Consider the following 10,008-nt stretch of genomic DNA (forward strand, 5'->3'; position numbering starts at 1 on the left):
AAGAGGGTTGAGCGTGCCGTTAGAGATCGCCTACGGCCACATCACCCTGAAAGCGCCCGATCTCGTCTGATCTCGGAGGCTAAGCAGGGTCGGGCCTGGTTAGTACCTGGATGGGAGACCGCCTGGGAATACCAGGTGCCGTAGGCTTCTTTTTTTGGGGGGCGTTCTGGACTTGCCCTGTTTTTTTTCCTCGTTTCCCATCTTGGCGCCGCCAAGGTCAAGAGGGTTGAGCGTGCCGTTAGAGATCGCCTACGGCCACATCACCCTGAAAGCGCCCGATCTCGTCTGATCTCGGAGGCTAAGCAGGGTCGGGCCTGGTTAGTACCTGGATGGGAGACCGCCTGGGAATACCAGGTGCCGTAGGCTTCTTTTTTTCTTGGATTTCTGGACTTGCCCTGTTTTTTTTCCTCGTTTCCCATCTTGGCGCCGCCAAAGTCAAGAGGGTTGAGCGTGCCGTAAGAGATCGCCTACGGCCACATCACCCTGAAAGCGCCCGATCTCGTCTGATCTCGGAGGCTAAGCAGGGTCGGGCCTGGTTAGTACCTGGATGGGAGACCGCCTGGGAATACCAGGTGCCGTAGGCTTCTTTTTTTTGGGGGAGTTCTGGACTTGCCCTGTTTTTTTTCCTCGTTTCCCATCTTGGCGCCGCCAAGGTCAAGAGGGTTGAGCGTGCCGTAAGAGATCGCCTACGGCCACATCACCCTGAAAGCGCCCGATCTCGTCTGATCTCGGAGGCTAAGCAGGGTCGGGCCTGGTTAGTACCTGGATGGGAGACCGCCTGGGAATACCAGGTGCCGTAGGCTTCTTTTTTTCTTGGATTTCTGGACTTGCCCTGTTTTTTTTCCTCGTTTCCCATCTTGGCGCCGCCAAAGTCAAGAGGGTTGAGCGTGCCGTAAGAGATCGCCTACGGCCACATCACCCTGAAAGCGCCCGATCTCGTCTGATCTCGGAGGCTAAGCAGGGTCGGGCCTGGTTAGTACCTGGATGGGAGACCGCCTGGGAATACCAGGTGCCGTAGGCTTCTCTTTTTCTTGGAGTTCTGGACTTGCCCTGTTTTTTTCCTCGTTTCCCATCTTGGTGCCGCCAAAGTCAAGAGGGTTGAGCGTGCCGTAAGAGATCGCCTACGGCCACATCACCCTGAAAGCGCCCGATCTCGTCTGATCTCGGAGGCTAAGCAGGGTCGGGCCTGGTTAGTACCTGGATGGGAGACCGCCTGGGAATACCAGGTGCCGTAGGCTTCTTTTTTTGGGGGGCGTTCTGGACTTGCCCTGTTTTTTTTCCTCGTTTCCCATCTTGGCGCCGCCAAGGTCAAGAGGGTTGAGCGTGCCGTTAGAGATCGCCTACGGCCACATCACCCTGAAAGCGCCCGATCTCGTCTGATCTCGGAGGCTAAGCAGGGTCGGGCCTGGTTAGTACCTGGATGGGAGACCGCCTGGGAATACCAGGTGCCGTAGGCTTCTTTTTTTTGGGGGAGTTCTGGACTTGCCCTGTTTTTTTTCCTCGTTTCCCATCTTGGCGCCGCCAAGGTCAAGAGGGTTGAGCGTGCCGTTAGAGATCGCCTACGGCCACATCACCCTGAAAGCGCCCGATCTCGTCTGATCTCGGAGGCTAAGCAGGGTCGGGCCTGGTTAGTACCTGGATGGGAGACCGCCTGGGAATACCAGGTGCCGTAGGCTTCTTTTTTTGGGGGGCGTTCTGGACTTGCCCTGTTTTTTTTCCTCGTTTCCCATCTTGGCGCCGCCAAGGTCAAGAGGGTTGAGCGTGCCGTTAGAGATCGCCTACGGCCACATCACCCTGAAAGCGCCCGATCTCGTCTGATCTCGGAGGCTAAGCAGGGTCGGGCCTGGTTAGTACCTGGATGGGAGACCGCCTGGGAATACCAGGTGCCGTAGGCTTCTTTTTTTCTTGGATTTCTGGACTTGCCCTGTTTTTTTTCCTCGTTTCCCATCTTGGCGCCGCCAAAGTCAAGAGGGTTGAGCGTGCTATAAGAGATCGCCTACGGCCACATCACCCTGAAAGCGCCCGATCTCGTCTGATCTCGGAGGCTAAGCAGGGTCGGGCCTGGTTAGTACCTGGATGGGAGACCGCCTGGGAATACCAGGTGCCGTAGGCTTCTTTTTTTCTTGGAGTTCTGGACTTGCCCTGTTTTTTTCCTCGTTTCCCATCTTGGTGCCGCCAAAGTCAAGAGGGTTGAGCGTGCCGTAAGAGATCGCCTACGGCCACATCACCCTGAAAGCGCCCGATCTCGTCTGATCTCGGAGGCTAAGCAGGGTCGGGCCTGGTTAGTACCTGGATGGGAGACCGCCTGGGAATACCAGGTGCCGTAGGCTTCTTTTTTTCTTGGATTTCTGGACTTGCCCTGTTTTTTTTCCTCGTTTCCCATCTTGGCGCCGCCAAAGTCAAGAGGGTTGAGCGTGCCGTAAGAGATCGCCTACGGCCACATCACCCTGAAAGCGCCCGATCTCGTCTGATCTCGGAGGCTAAGCAGGGTCGGGCCTGGTTAGTACCTGGATGGGAGACCGCCTGGGAATACCAGGTGCCGTAGGCTTCTTTTTTTTGGGGGAGTTCTGGACTTGCCCTGTTTTTTTTCCTCGTTTCCCATCTTGGCGCCGCCAAGGTCAAGAGGGTTGAGCGTGCCGTTAGAGATCGCCTACGGCCACATCACCCTGAAAGCGCCCGATCTCGTCTGATCTCGGAGGCTAAGCAGGGTCGGGCCTGGTTAGTACCTGGATGGGAGACCGCCTGGGAATACCAGGTGCCGTAGGCTTCTTTTTTTGGAGGGCGTTCTGGACTTGCCCTGTTTTTTTTCCTCGTTTCCCATCTTGGCGCCGCCAAGGTCAAGAGGGTTGAGCGTGCCGTTAGAGATCGCCTACGGCCACATCACCCTGAAAGCGCCCGATCTCGTCTGATCTCGGAGGCTAAGCAGGGTCGGGCCTGGTTAGTACCTGGATGGGAGACCGCCTGGGAATACCAGGTGCCGTAGGCTTCTTTTTTTCTTGGATTTCTGGACTTGCCCTGTTTTTTTTCCTCGTTTCCCATCTTGGCGCCGCCAAAGTCAAGAGGGTTGAGCGTGCCGTAAGAGATCGCCTACGGCCACATCACCCTGAAAGCGCCCGATCTTGTCTGATCTCGGAGGCTAAGCAGGGTCGGGCCTGGTTAGTACCTGGATGGGAGACCGCCTGGGAATACCAGGTGCCGTAGGCTTCTTTTTTTTGGGGGAGTTCTGGACTTGCCCTGTTTTTTTTCCTCGTTTCCCATCTTGGCGCCGCCAAGGTCAAGAGGGTTGAGCGTGCCGTTAGAGATCGCCTACGGCCACATCACCCTGAAAGCGCCCGATCTCGTCTGATCTCGGAGGCTAAGCAGGGTCGGGCCTGGTTAGTACCTGGATGGGAGACCGCCTGGGAATACCAGGTGCCGTAGGCTTCTTTTTTTGGGGGGCGTTCTGGACTTGCCCTGTTTTTTTTCCTCGTTTCCCATCTTGGCGCCGCCAAGGTCAAGAGGGTTGAGCGTGCCGTTAGAGATCGCCTACGGCCACATCACCCTGAAAGCGCCCGATCTCGTCTGATCTCGGAGGCTAAGCAGGGTCGGGCCTGGTTAGTACCTGGATGGGAGACCGCCTGGGAATACCAGGTGCCGTAGGCTTCTTTTTTTCTTGGATTTCTGGACTTGCCCTGTTTTTTTTCCTCGTTTCCCATCTTGGCGCCGCCAAAGTCAAGAGGGTTGAGCGTGCCGTAAGAGATCGCCTACGGCCACATCACCCTGAAAGCGCCCGATCTCGTCTGATCTCGGAGGCTAAGCAGGGTCAGGCCTGGTTAGTACCTGGATGGGAGACCGCCTGGGAATACCAGGTGCCGTAGGCTTCCTTTTTTCTTGGAGTTCTGGACTTGCCCTGTTTTTTTCCTCGTTTCCCATCTTGGTGCCGCCAAAGTCAAGAGGGTTGAGCGTGCCGTAAGAGATCGCCTACGGCCACATCACCCTGAAAGCGCCCGATCTCGTCTGATCTCGGAGGCTAAGCAGGGTCGGGCCTGGTTAGTACCTGGATGGGAGACCGCCTGGGAATACCAGGTGCCGTAGGCTTCTTTTTTTCTTGGATTTCTGGACTTGCCCTGTTTTTTTTCCTCGTTTCCCATCTTGGCGCCGCCAAAGTCAAGAGGGTTGAGCGTGCCGTAAGAGATCGCCTACGGCCACATCACCCTGAAAGCGCCCGATCTCGTCTGATCTCGGAGGCTAAGCAGGGTCGGGCCTGGTTAGTACCTGGATGGGAGACCGCCTGGGAATACCAGGTGCCGTAGGCTTCTCTTTTTCTTGGAGTTCTGGACTTGCCCTGTTTTTTTCCTCGTTTCCCATCTTGGTGCCGCCAAAGTCAAGAGGGTTGAGCGTGCCGTAAGAGATCGCCTACGGCCACATCACCCTGAAAGCGCCCGATCTCGTCTGATCTCGGAGGCTAAGCAGGGTCGGGCCTGGTTAGTACCTGGATGGGAGACCGCCTGGGAATACCAGGTGCCGTAGGCTTCTTTTTTTGGGGGGCGTTCTGGACTTGCCCTGTTTTTTTTCCTCGTTTCCCATCTTGGCGCCGCCAAGGTCAAGAGGGTTGAGCGTGCCGTTAGAGATTGCCTACGGCCACATCACCCTGAAAGCGCCCGATCTCGTCTGATCTCGGAGGCTAAGCAGGGTCGGGCCTGGTTAGTACCTGGATGGGAGACCGCCTGGGAATACCAGGTGCCGTAGGCTTCTTTTTTTTGGGGGAGTTCTGGACTTGCCCTGTTTTTTTTCCTCGTTTCCCATCTTGGCGCCGCCAAGGTCAAGAGGGTTGAGCGTGCCGTTAGAGATCGCCTACGGCCACATCACCCTGAAAGCGCCCGATCTCGTCTGATCTCGGAGGCTAAGCAGGGTCGGGCCTGGTTAGTACCTGGATGGGAGACCGCCTGGGAATACCAGGTGCCGTAGGCTTCTTTTTTTGGGGGGCGTTCTGGACTTGCCCTGTTTTTTTTCCTCGTTTCCCATCTTGGCGCCGCCAAGGTCAAGAGGGTTGAGCGTGCCGTTAGAGATCGCCTACGGCCACATCACCCTGAAAGCGCCCGATCTCGTCTGATCTCGGAGGCTAAGCAGGGTCGGGCCTGGTTAGTACCTGGATGGGAGACCGCCTGGGAATACCAGGTGCCGTAGGCTTCTTTTTTTCTTGGATTTCTGGACTTGCCCTGTTTTTTTTCCTCGTTTCCCATCTTGGCGCCGCCAAAGTCAAGAGGGTTGAGCGTGCCGTAAGAGATCGCTTACGGCCACATCACCCTGAAAGCGCCCGATCTCGTCTGATCTCGGAGGCTAAGCAGGGTCGGGCCTGGTTAGTACCTGGATGGGAGACCGCCTGGGAATACCAGGTGCCGTAGGCTTCTTTTTTTCTTGGAGTTCTGGACTTGCCCTGTTTTTTTCCTCGTTTCCCATCTTGGTGCCGCCAAAGTCAAGAGGGTTGAGCGTGCCGTAAGAGATCGCCTACGGCCACATCACCCTGAAAGCGCCCGATCTCGTCTGATCTCGGAGGCTAAGCAGGGTCGGGCCTGGTTAGTACCTGGATGGGAGACCGCCTGGGAATACCAGGTGCCGTAGGCTTCTTTTTTTCTTGGATTTCTGGACTTGCCCTGTTTTTTTTCCTCGTTTCCCATCTTGGCGCCGCCAAAGTCAAGAGGGTTGAGCGTGCCATAAGAGATCGCCTACGGCCACATCACCCTGAAAGCGCCCGATCTCGTCTGATCTCGGAGGCTAAGCAGGGTCGGGCCTGGTTAGTACCTGGATGGGAGACCGCCTGGGAATACCAGGTGCCGTAGGCTTCTTTTTTTTGGGGGAGTTCTGGACTTGCCCTGTTTTTTTTCCTCGTTTCCCATCTTGGCGCCGCCAAGGTCAAGAGGGTTGAGCGTGCCGTTAGAGATCGCCTACTGCCACATCACCCTGAAAGCGCCTGATCTCGTCTGATCTCGGAGGCTAAGCAGGGTCGGGCCTGGTTAGTACCTGGATGGGAGACCGCCTGGGAATACCAGGTGCCGTAGGCTTCTTTTTTTGGGGGGCGTTCTGGACTTGCCCTGTTTTTTTTCCTCGTTTCCCATCTTGGCGCCGCCAAGGTCAAGAGGGTTGAGCGTGCCGTTAGAGATCGCCTACGGCCACATCACCCTGAAAGCGCCCGATCTCGTCTGATCTCGGAGGCTAAGCAGGGTCGGGCCTGGTTAGTACCTGGATGGGAGACCGCCTGGGAATACCAGGTGCCGTAGGCTTCTTTTTTTCTTGGATTTCTGGACTTGCCCTGTTTTTTTTCCTCGTTTCCCATCTTGGCGCCGCCAAAGTCAAGAGGGTTGAGCGTGCCGTAAGAGATCGCCTACGGCCACATCACCCTGAAAGCGCCCGATCTCGTCTGATCTCGGAGGCTAAGCAGGGTCGGGCCTGGTTAGTACCTGGATGGGAGACCGCCTGGGAATACCAGGTGCCGTAGGCTTCTTTTTTTCTTGGAGTTCTGGACTTGCCCTGTTTTTTTCCTCGTTTCCCATCTTGGTGCCGCCAAAGTCAAGAGGGTTGAGCGTGCCGTAAGAGATCGCCTACGGCCACATCACCCTGAAAGCGCCCGATCTCGTCTGATCTCGGAGGCTAAGCAGGGTCGGGCCTGGTTAGTACCTGGATGGGAGACCGCCTGGGAATACCAGGTGCCGTAGGCTTCTTTTTTTGGGGGGCGTTCTGGACTTGCCCTGTTTTTTTATCTCGTTTCCCATCTTGGCGCCGCCAAGGTCAAGAGGGTTGAGCGTGCCGTTAGAGATCGCCTACGGCCACATCACCCTGAAAGCGCCCGATCTCGTCTGATCTCGGAGGCTAAGCAGGGTCGGGCCTGGTTAGTACCTGGATGGGAGACCGCCTGGGAATACCAGGTGCCGTAGGCTTCTTTTTTTTGGGGGAGTTCTGGACTTGCCCTGTTTTTTTTCCTCGTTTCCCATCTTGGCGCCGCCAAGGTCAAGAGGGTTGAGCGTGCCGTTAGAGATCGCCTACGGCCACATCACCCTGAAAGCGCCCGATCTCGTCTGATCTCGGAGGCTAAGCAGGGTCGGGCCTGGTTAGTACCTGGATGGGAGACCGCCTGGGAATACCAGGTGCCGTAGGCTTCTTTTTTTGAGGGGCGTTCTGGACTTGCCCTGTTTTTTTTCCTCGTTTCCCATCTTGGCGCCGCCAAGGTCAAGAGGGTTGAGCGTGCCGTTAGAGATCGCCTACGGCCACATCACCCTGAAAGCGCCCGATCTCGTCTGATCTCGGAGGCTAAGCAGGGTCGGGCCTGGTTAGTACCTGGATGGGAGACCGCCTGGGAATACCAGGTGCCGTAGGCTTCTTTTTTTCTTGGATTTCTGGACTTGCCCTGTTTTTTTTCCTCGTTTCCCATCTTGGCGCCGCCAAAGTCAAGAGGGTTGAGCGTGCCGTAAGAGATCGCCTACGGCCACATCACCCTGAACGCGCCCGATCTCGTCTGATCTCGGAGGCTAAGCAGGGTCGGGCCTGGTTAGTACCTGGATGGGAGACCGCCTGGGAATACCAGGTGCCGTAGGCTTCTTTTTTTCTTGGAGTTCTGGACTTGCCCTGTTTTTTTCCTCGTTTCCCATCTTGGTGCCGCCAAAGTCAAGAGGGTTGAGCGTGCCGTAAGAGATCGCCTACGGCCACATCACCCTGAAAGCGCCCGATCTCGTCTGATCTCGGAGGCTAAGCAGGGTCGGGCCTGGTTAGTACCTGGATGGGAGACCGCCTGGGAATACCAGGTGCCGTAGGCTTCTTTTTTTCTTGGATTTCTGGACTTGCCCTGTTTTTTTTCCTCGTTTCCCATCTTGGCGCCGCCAAAGTCAAGAGGGTTGAGCGTGCCGTAAGAGATCGCCTACGGCCACATCACCCTGAAAGCGCCCGATCTCGTCTGATCTCGGAGGCTAAGCAGGGTCGGGCCTGGTTAGTACCTGGATGGGAGACCGCCTGGGAATACCAGGTGCCGTAGGCTTCTCTTTTTCTTGGAGTTCTGGACTTGCCCTGTTTTTTTCCTCGTTTCCCATCTTGGTGCCGCCAAAGTCAAGAGGGTTGAGCGTGCCGTAAGAGATCGCCTACGGCCACATCACCCTGAAAGCGCCCGATCTCGTCTGATCTCGGAGGCTAAGCAGGGTCGGGCCTGGTTAGTACCTGGATGGGAGACCGCCTGGGAATACCAGGTGCCGTAGGCTTCTTTTTTTGGGGGGCGTTCTGGACTTGCCCTGTTTTTTTTCCTCGTTTCCCATCTTGGCGCCGCCAAGGTCAAGAGGGTTGAGCGTGCCGTTAGAGATCGCCTACGGCCACATCACCCTGAAAGCGCCCGATCTCGTCTGATCTCGGAGGCTAAGCAGGGTCGGGCCTGGTTAGTACCTGGATGGAAGACCGCCTGGGAATACCAGGTGCCGTAGGCTTCTTTTTTTTGGGGGAGTTCTGGACTTGCCCTGTTTTTTTTCCTCGTTTCCCATCTTGGCGCCGCCAAGGTCAAGAGGGTTGAGCGTGCCGTTAGAGATTGCCTACGGCCACATCACCCTGAAAGCGCCCGATCTCGTCTGATCTCGGAGGCTAAGCAGGGTCGGGCCTGGTTAGTACCTGGATGGGAGACCGCCTGGGAATACCAGGTGCCGTAGGCTTCTTTTTTTGGGGGGCGTTCTGGACTTGCCCTGTTTTTTTTCCTCGTTTCCCATCTTGGCGCCGCCAAGGTCAAGAGGGTTGAGCGTGCCGTTAGAGATCGCCTACGGCCACATCACCCTGAAAGCGCCCGATCTCGTCTGATCTCGGAGGCTAAGCAGGGTCGGGCCTGGTTAGTACCTGGATGGGAGACCGCCTGGGAATACCAGGTGCCGTAGGCTTCTTTTTTTCTTGGATTTCTGGACTTGCCCTGTTTTTTTTCCTCGTTTCCCATCTTGGCGCCGCCAAAGTCAAGAGGGTTGAGCGTGCCGTAAGAGATCGCCTACGGCCACATCACCCTGAAAGCGCCCGATCTCGTCTGATCTCGGAGGCTAAGCAGGGTCGGGCCTGGTTAGTACCTGGATGGGAGACCGCCTGGGAATACCAGGTGCCGTAGGCTTCTTTTTTTCTTGGAGTTCTGGACTTGCCCTGTTTTTTTCCTCGTTTCCCATCTTGGTGCCGCCAAAGTCAAGAGGGTTGAGCGTGCCGTAAGAGATCGCCTACGGCCACATCACCCAGAAAGCGCCCGATCTCGTCTGATCTCGGAGGCTAAGCAGGGTCGGGCCTGGTTAGTACCTGGATGGGAGACCGCCTGGGAATACCAGGTGCCGTAGGCTTCTTTTTTTCTTGGATTTCTGGACTTGCCCTGTTTTTTTTCCTCGTTTCCCATCTTGGCGCCGCCAAAGTCAAGAGGGTTGAGCGTGCCGTAAGAGATCGCCTACGGCCACATCACCCTGAAAGCGCCCGATCTCGTCTGATCTCGGAGGCTAAGCAGGGTCGGGCCTGGTTAGTACCTGGATGGGAGACCGCCTGGGAATACCAGGTGCCGTAGGCTTCTTTTTTTTGGGGGAGTTCTGGACTTGCCCTGTTTTTTTTCCTCGTTTCCCATCTTGGCGCCGCCAAGGTCAAGAGGGTTGAGCGTGCCGTTAGAGATCGCCTACGGCCACATCACCCTGAAAGCGCCCGATCTCGTCTGATCTCGGAGGCTAAGCAGAGTCGGGCCTGGTTAGTACCTGGATGGGAGACCGCCTGGGAATACCAGGTGCCGTAGGCTTCTTTTTTTGGGGGGCGTTCTGGACTTGCCCTGTTTTTTTTCCTCGTTTCCCATCTTGGCGCCGCCAAGGTCAAGAGGGTTGAGCGTGCCGTTAGAGATCGCCTACGGCCACATCACCCTGAAAGCGCCCGATCTCGTCTGATCTCGGAGGCTAAGCAGGGTCGGGCCTGGTTAGTACCTGGATGGGAGACCGCCTGGGAATACCAGGTGCCGTAGGCTTCTTTTTTTCTTGGATTTCTGGACTTGCCCTGTTTTTT

The 10,008-nt window shown here is 56.5% G+C and overlaps 46 non-coding genes across 46 annotated transcripts; all 46 read left to right on the top strand.

Annotated features, from left to right (window-relative positions):
- The first annotated feature begins 28 nt into the window (after positions 1-28).
- On the top strand, positions 29-147 carry LOC141118870 (5S ribosomal RNA). Its single transcript, XR_012238227.1, has one exon. It is a non-coding gene; the product is annotated as a 5S ribosomal RNA (ribosomal RNA).
- A 100-nt stretch (positions 148-247) lies between these two features.
- Positions 248-366, top strand: LOC141118871 (5S ribosomal RNA). The gene has a single exon (XR_012238228.1). It is a non-coding gene; the product is annotated as a 5S ribosomal RNA (ribosomal RNA).
- A 99-nt stretch (positions 367-465) lies between these two features.
- On the top strand, positions 466-584 carry LOC141118872 (5S ribosomal RNA). The gene has a single exon (XR_012238229.1). It is a non-coding gene; the product is annotated as a 5S ribosomal RNA (ribosomal RNA).
- A 100-nt stretch (positions 585-684) lies between these two features.
- On the top strand, positions 685-803 carry LOC141118873 (5S ribosomal RNA). The gene has a single exon (XR_012238230.1). It is a non-coding gene; the product is annotated as a 5S ribosomal RNA (ribosomal RNA).
- Positions 804-902: 99 nt separating this feature from the next.
- LOC141118875 (5S ribosomal RNA) lies at positions 903-1,021 on the top strand. Its single transcript, XR_012238232.1, has one exon. It is a non-coding gene; the product is annotated as a 5S ribosomal RNA (ribosomal RNA).
- A 98-nt stretch (positions 1,022-1,119) lies between these two features.
- Positions 1,120-1,238, top strand: LOC141118876 (5S ribosomal RNA). The gene has a single exon (XR_012238233.1). It is a non-coding gene; the product is annotated as a 5S ribosomal RNA (ribosomal RNA).
- Positions 1,239-1,338: 100 nt separating this feature from the next.
- On the top strand, positions 1,339-1,457 carry LOC141118877 (5S ribosomal RNA). The gene has a single exon (XR_012238234.1). It is a non-coding gene; the product is annotated as a 5S ribosomal RNA (ribosomal RNA).
- A 100-nt stretch (positions 1,458-1,557) lies between these two features.
- On the top strand, positions 1,558-1,676 carry LOC141118878 (5S ribosomal RNA). Its single transcript, XR_012238235.1, has one exon. It is a non-coding gene; the product is annotated as a 5S ribosomal RNA (ribosomal RNA).
- Positions 1,677-1,776: 100 nt separating this feature from the next.
- LOC141118879 (5S ribosomal RNA) lies at positions 1,777-1,895 on the top strand. Its single transcript, XR_012238236.1, has one exon. It is a non-coding gene; the product is annotated as a 5S ribosomal RNA (ribosomal RNA).
- A 99-nt stretch (positions 1,896-1,994) lies between these two features.
- Positions 1,995-2,113, top strand: LOC141118880 (5S ribosomal RNA). Its single transcript, XR_012238237.1, has one exon. It is a non-coding gene; the product is annotated as a 5S ribosomal RNA (ribosomal RNA).
- A 98-nt stretch (positions 2,114-2,211) lies between these two features.
- Positions 2,212-2,330, top strand: LOC141118881 (5S ribosomal RNA). The gene has a single exon (XR_012238238.1). It is a non-coding gene; the product is annotated as a 5S ribosomal RNA (ribosomal RNA).
- A 99-nt stretch (positions 2,331-2,429) lies between these two features.
- Positions 2,430-2,548, top strand: LOC141118882 (5S ribosomal RNA). Its single transcript, XR_012238239.1, has one exon. It is a non-coding gene; the product is annotated as a 5S ribosomal RNA (ribosomal RNA).
- Positions 2,549-2,648: 100 nt separating this feature from the next.
- On the top strand, positions 2,649-2,767 carry LOC141118883 (5S ribosomal RNA). Its single transcript, XR_012238240.1, has one exon. It is a non-coding gene; the product is annotated as a 5S ribosomal RNA (ribosomal RNA).
- A 100-nt stretch (positions 2,768-2,867) lies between these two features.
- LOC141118884 (5S ribosomal RNA) lies at positions 2,868-2,986 on the top strand. The gene has a single exon (XR_012238241.1). It is a non-coding gene; the product is annotated as a 5S ribosomal RNA (ribosomal RNA).
- Positions 2,987-3,085: 99 nt separating this feature from the next.
- On the top strand, positions 3,086-3,204 carry LOC141120324 (5S ribosomal RNA). Its single transcript, XR_012239648.1, has one exon. It is a non-coding gene; the product is annotated as a 5S ribosomal RNA (ribosomal RNA).
- Positions 3,205-3,304: 100 nt separating this feature from the next.
- On the top strand, positions 3,305-3,423 carry LOC141118886 (5S ribosomal RNA). The gene has a single exon (XR_012238243.1). It is a non-coding gene; the product is annotated as a 5S ribosomal RNA (ribosomal RNA).
- Positions 3,424-3,523: 100 nt separating this feature from the next.
- Positions 3,524-3,642, top strand: LOC141118887 (5S ribosomal RNA). The gene has a single exon (XR_012238244.1). It is a non-coding gene; the product is annotated as a 5S ribosomal RNA (ribosomal RNA).
- A 99-nt stretch (positions 3,643-3,741) lies between these two features.
- On the top strand, positions 3,742-3,860 carry LOC141120369 (5S ribosomal RNA). Its single transcript, XR_012239692.1, has one exon. It is a non-coding gene; the product is annotated as a 5S ribosomal RNA (ribosomal RNA).
- A 98-nt stretch (positions 3,861-3,958) lies between these two features.
- Positions 3,959-4,077, top strand: LOC141118888 (5S ribosomal RNA). The gene has a single exon (XR_012238245.1). It is a non-coding gene; the product is annotated as a 5S ribosomal RNA (ribosomal RNA).
- A 99-nt stretch (positions 4,078-4,176) lies between these two features.
- Positions 4,177-4,295, top strand: LOC141118889 (5S ribosomal RNA). Its single transcript, XR_012238246.1, has one exon. It is a non-coding gene; the product is annotated as a 5S ribosomal RNA (ribosomal RNA).
- Positions 4,296-4,393: 98 nt separating this feature from the next.
- LOC141118890 (5S ribosomal RNA) lies at positions 4,394-4,512 on the top strand. The gene has a single exon (XR_012238247.1). It is a non-coding gene; the product is annotated as a 5S ribosomal RNA (ribosomal RNA).
- Positions 4,513-4,612: 100 nt separating this feature from the next.
- Positions 4,613-4,731, top strand: LOC141118891 (5S ribosomal RNA). The gene has a single exon (XR_012238248.1). It is a non-coding gene; the product is annotated as a 5S ribosomal RNA (ribosomal RNA).
- A 100-nt stretch (positions 4,732-4,831) lies between these two features.
- LOC141118892 (5S ribosomal RNA) lies at positions 4,832-4,950 on the top strand. Its single transcript, XR_012238249.1, has one exon. It is a non-coding gene; the product is annotated as a 5S ribosomal RNA (ribosomal RNA).
- A 100-nt stretch (positions 4,951-5,050) lies between these two features.
- LOC141118893 (5S ribosomal RNA) lies at positions 5,051-5,169 on the top strand. Its single transcript, XR_012238250.1, has one exon. It is a non-coding gene; the product is annotated as a 5S ribosomal RNA (ribosomal RNA).
- A 99-nt stretch (positions 5,170-5,268) lies between these two features.
- Positions 5,269-5,387, top strand: LOC141119991 (5S ribosomal RNA). The gene has a single exon (XR_012239324.1). It is a non-coding gene; the product is annotated as a 5S ribosomal RNA (ribosomal RNA).
- A 98-nt stretch (positions 5,388-5,485) lies between these two features.
- On the top strand, positions 5,486-5,604 carry LOC141118895 (5S ribosomal RNA). Its single transcript, XR_012238251.1, has one exon. It is a non-coding gene; the product is annotated as a 5S ribosomal RNA (ribosomal RNA).
- A 99-nt stretch (positions 5,605-5,703) lies between these two features.
- On the top strand, positions 5,704-5,822 carry LOC141118896 (5S ribosomal RNA). Its single transcript, XR_012238252.1, has one exon. It is a non-coding gene; the product is annotated as a 5S ribosomal RNA (ribosomal RNA).
- A 100-nt stretch (positions 5,823-5,922) lies between these two features.
- LOC141120535 (5S ribosomal RNA) lies at positions 5,923-6,041 on the top strand. The gene has a single exon (XR_012239851.1). It is a non-coding gene; the product is annotated as a 5S ribosomal RNA (ribosomal RNA).
- A 100-nt stretch (positions 6,042-6,141) lies between these two features.
- Positions 6,142-6,260, top strand: LOC141118898 (5S ribosomal RNA). The gene has a single exon (XR_012238254.1). It is a non-coding gene; the product is annotated as a 5S ribosomal RNA (ribosomal RNA).
- Positions 6,261-6,359: 99 nt separating this feature from the next.
- LOC141118899 (5S ribosomal RNA) lies at positions 6,360-6,478 on the top strand. Its single transcript, XR_012238255.1, has one exon. It is a non-coding gene; the product is annotated as a 5S ribosomal RNA (ribosomal RNA).
- Positions 6,479-6,576: 98 nt separating this feature from the next.
- On the top strand, positions 6,577-6,695 carry LOC141118900 (5S ribosomal RNA). Its single transcript, XR_012238256.1, has one exon. It is a non-coding gene; the product is annotated as a 5S ribosomal RNA (ribosomal RNA).
- A 100-nt stretch (positions 6,696-6,795) lies between these two features.
- Positions 6,796-6,914, top strand: LOC141118901 (5S ribosomal RNA). The gene has a single exon (XR_012238257.1). It is a non-coding gene; the product is annotated as a 5S ribosomal RNA (ribosomal RNA).
- A 100-nt stretch (positions 6,915-7,014) lies between these two features.
- On the top strand, positions 7,015-7,133 carry LOC141118902 (5S ribosomal RNA). The gene has a single exon (XR_012238258.1). It is a non-coding gene; the product is annotated as a 5S ribosomal RNA (ribosomal RNA).
- Positions 7,134-7,233: 100 nt separating this feature from the next.
- Positions 7,234-7,352, top strand: LOC141118903 (5S ribosomal RNA). Its single transcript, XR_012238259.1, has one exon. It is a non-coding gene; the product is annotated as a 5S ribosomal RNA (ribosomal RNA).
- A 99-nt stretch (positions 7,353-7,451) lies between these two features.
- LOC141119922 (5S ribosomal RNA) lies at positions 7,452-7,570 on the top strand. The gene has a single exon (XR_012239255.1). It is a non-coding gene; the product is annotated as a 5S ribosomal RNA (ribosomal RNA).
- A 98-nt stretch (positions 7,571-7,668) lies between these two features.
- Positions 7,669-7,787, top strand: LOC141118904 (5S ribosomal RNA). The gene has a single exon (XR_012238260.1). It is a non-coding gene; the product is annotated as a 5S ribosomal RNA (ribosomal RNA).
- Positions 7,788-7,886: 99 nt separating this feature from the next.
- Positions 7,887-8,005, top strand: LOC141118906 (5S ribosomal RNA). The gene has a single exon (XR_012238261.1). It is a non-coding gene; the product is annotated as a 5S ribosomal RNA (ribosomal RNA).
- Positions 8,006-8,103: 98 nt separating this feature from the next.
- LOC141118907 (5S ribosomal RNA) lies at positions 8,104-8,222 on the top strand. Its single transcript, XR_012238262.1, has one exon. It is a non-coding gene; the product is annotated as a 5S ribosomal RNA (ribosomal RNA).
- A 100-nt stretch (positions 8,223-8,322) lies between these two features.
- LOC141120158 (5S ribosomal RNA) lies at positions 8,323-8,441 on the top strand. Its single transcript, XR_012239485.1, has one exon. It is a non-coding gene; the product is annotated as a 5S ribosomal RNA (ribosomal RNA).
- Positions 8,442-8,541: 100 nt separating this feature from the next.
- Positions 8,542-8,660, top strand: LOC141118908 (5S ribosomal RNA). The gene has a single exon (XR_012238263.1). It is a non-coding gene; the product is annotated as a 5S ribosomal RNA (ribosomal RNA).
- Positions 8,661-8,760: 100 nt separating this feature from the next.
- On the top strand, positions 8,761-8,879 carry LOC141118910 (5S ribosomal RNA). The gene has a single exon (XR_012238266.1). It is a non-coding gene; the product is annotated as a 5S ribosomal RNA (ribosomal RNA).
- Positions 8,880-8,978: 99 nt separating this feature from the next.
- LOC141118911 (5S ribosomal RNA) lies at positions 8,979-9,097 on the top strand. The gene has a single exon (XR_012238267.1). It is a non-coding gene; the product is annotated as a 5S ribosomal RNA (ribosomal RNA).
- Positions 9,098-9,195: 98 nt separating this feature from the next.
- Positions 9,196-9,314, top strand: LOC141120275 (5S ribosomal RNA). Its single transcript, XR_012239600.1, has one exon. It is a non-coding gene; the product is annotated as a 5S ribosomal RNA (ribosomal RNA).
- A 99-nt stretch (positions 9,315-9,413) lies between these two features.
- Positions 9,414-9,532, top strand: LOC141118912 (5S ribosomal RNA). The gene has a single exon (XR_012238268.1). It is a non-coding gene; the product is annotated as a 5S ribosomal RNA (ribosomal RNA).
- A 100-nt stretch (positions 9,533-9,632) lies between these two features.
- LOC141120288 (5S ribosomal RNA) lies at positions 9,633-9,751 on the top strand. The gene has a single exon (XR_012239612.1). It is a non-coding gene; the product is annotated as a 5S ribosomal RNA (ribosomal RNA).
- Positions 9,752-9,851: 100 nt separating this feature from the next.
- LOC141118913 (5S ribosomal RNA) lies at positions 9,852-9,970 on the top strand. Its single transcript, XR_012238269.1, has one exon. It is a non-coding gene; the product is annotated as a 5S ribosomal RNA (ribosomal RNA).
- The last annotated feature ends 38 nt before the right edge of the window (positions 9,971-10,008 follow it).

The sequence above is a fragment of the Aquarana catesbeiana genome, linkage group LG13 (assembly GCF_042186555.1).
Source record: "Aquarana catesbeiana isolate 2022-GZ linkage group LG13, ASM4218655v1, whole genome shotgun sequence".
In the NCBI taxonomy this organism is placed as follows: domain Eukaryota; kingdom Metazoa; phylum Chordata; class Amphibia; order Anura; family Ranidae; genus Aquarana; species Aquarana catesbeiana.